Source organism: Arvicanthis niloticus, chromosome 2 (genome assembly GCF_011762505.2).
Source record: "Arvicanthis niloticus isolate mArvNil1 chromosome 2, mArvNil1.pat.X, whole genome shotgun sequence".
NCBI classification, from domain to species: domain Eukaryota; kingdom Metazoa; phylum Chordata; class Mammalia; order Rodentia; family Muridae; genus Arvicanthis; species Arvicanthis niloticus.
This window is the reverse complement of record NC_047659.1, coordinates 81,483,543-81,485,667: the sequence shown is the minus strand read 5'-3', so window position 1 is coordinate 81,485,667 and position 2,125 is coordinate 81,483,543. Positions and strand designations below refer to the sequence as shown.

Below are 2,125 nucleotides of genomic sequence, written 5' to 3'. Positions count from 1 at the left end.
CCATCTATTTCTTATGATTAAGCCTAATAGTACTTGTGGAATTGTGAAGAGTAGAGAAAACAATAGGCATGAGAGATTGCTTTTAGATGCTCTAAATATTCAATTAATACAGGGAATGATTGTATCTCTCCAGAGTTTTTGCCATATAAAAATATGTTCTTAGTAGTTCAAAGAAAAGGACGTGTGACTGTAGAGTTTCAAAACGATTAAAGGTTGAACGTTTTCACAAGTTGCACACCAGGCTGAGTTGAAACCCCAAAATGCACTCTTGTTCCAGACCACAGATTCTGTGTAGGCTAATTTTTAGGCCAAAGGGGATTTGTCCACCCAGGGATTTTCCTGGATTGTTAGGCTATAATTGGGACACACAAGAGGAATGACATCAGAGGAGATGGTGATATAACTGATGATGCAAGACCAAGTGGTGACCAGAAAGAACCACAGGCCAGGGGATACATGTGCCCTAGACATTCGACACAATTGAAAAAAAATAAATGTTTTTCTAGAGCGTCGAGAAGGACCACAGTGTTATATGTTGATGTTAGCCTCTTCCATCTCATTGTAGAACTTTATAATTATAACTATGTGTTCTGCTAAATTCCCATATGTGTAGTAACTTGTTACAGCAGAGATAAGCAACATAGCCTGTGACATGGAGATTTTACCAAGTAAATAACTAAGAGAAACTTACCAATAAAGATGTAACATACTTCTTACAATAGCTCTGGTCACAATGCCAAACCTGGGAAAATCTTGTCTGTCCCTTGATGACAATTAGTCGGTAAACATTGATGAACTATTATTTAATAGTCAAAAGCCTGTGAACAAGGATAACCAAACAAAACTGGATAAAATGTGACAATATGCTCTTTTACTTTACAAACTTGTAGAAAACTTGAAAACATAACTTAAATAATTTTATATTTTCATTTGAAAATAATTTACCAATCTGCTGCCCCATCAACAATGAGCATTTTGGTGTATATTTTACACAAACAAAGGCGTTCTCTGGTATATAACATGGCAATCAAAGAATCAGAAAATGACACTGAAAGCTAACCACCATGAAATGCTCAGATCTTGTTGAAGTTTTGTCGATTTTTTCAAAATACCATGCAGAGCAAAAGGATCTATTTCAGAATCGTACAGGGCACTAAGTTGTCATGCCTCATTATGTTCCTTCTCAGAATAATTCTTCAATATTTATTTGACTGTTTGTGACTTTTAGGATTTTGAAGGTTACCAGAGAATATTTCATGGAATGTGAGCCAATATGATTTTTGCCTTATTCTTTACTACATTTAGATTTAGGTTATTTATCTTTGGCAAGAATATCCAGAAGCAGGCCTATATTATTTTTATTGCATCATATTAAGCACATAATTTTCCCGAGAGCTGATGAAGTTCACGTTGAGCTCTTGATTAAAATGGTGTCTGGCAGCCTTTCTCTCTGCGAAGCTATCCCTTTTCTTTTTGGCAATTTAATTATTTTTTAGTAAAAATAACAAATTTGGAGACTATAAACAATATGATAACATTTATGAAGTTAAACATGCCTAAATTTGAGGAATGCTTATTACAAATAAATACAGATTAATAGATGCATCTAAGAATTGAAGGATAGATACGAACATCAGACTGGTAAAAGATTTGGGGATGATACTTGGATGAAATAAGATATTCCAAAATACCTGAGTCTATGTTGGTGGCTGAGTTTAAAAGCATACTGCTTTAAAAAAAAACTAAGCAAGATAAAAAAAGAAAAATAATATCATAATTGGATCAATGATGAAAGTAAAGCAAGAACTGTAAATTATGATTAATCCGATTCTATATGTCTGAGGTCCAAATTTTAATGACTTAAACCTTAAAAAGTAGAGAGATAGTGAAAAGCTGAATAGAAGAGCTTCAGAAGTCAATCCAGCAACCATATCCCCAGCCCAATCTTGCTCCTGGGAAGGGAGTGCTGCTCCCCATTCTGTTCTCTGGGCCAGTACTAAATGGTTTAATACCACTAGACTGTATAGACCCAGGAAAGCTTCTAAAGCTCATTTCACAGTAAAATATAGGAAAATTATATCCTTCCTGGAAAAATTTTGCATCCTTGGAACATTTATATTTTTCC

At 34.4% G+C, this 2,125-nt stretch overlaps 1 non-coding gene across 1 annotated transcript; it reads left to right on the top strand.

Moving 5' to 3' along the window:
• The first annotated feature begins 1,778 nt into the window (after positions 1-1,778).
• Positions 1,779-1,849, top strand: LOC117704733 (small nucleolar RNA SNORD113/SNORD114 family). The gene has a single exon (XR_004606268.1). It is a non-coding gene; the product is annotated as a small nucleolar RNA SNORD113/SNORD114 family (small nucleolar RNA).
• The last annotated feature ends 276 nt before the right edge of the window (positions 1,850-2,125 follow it).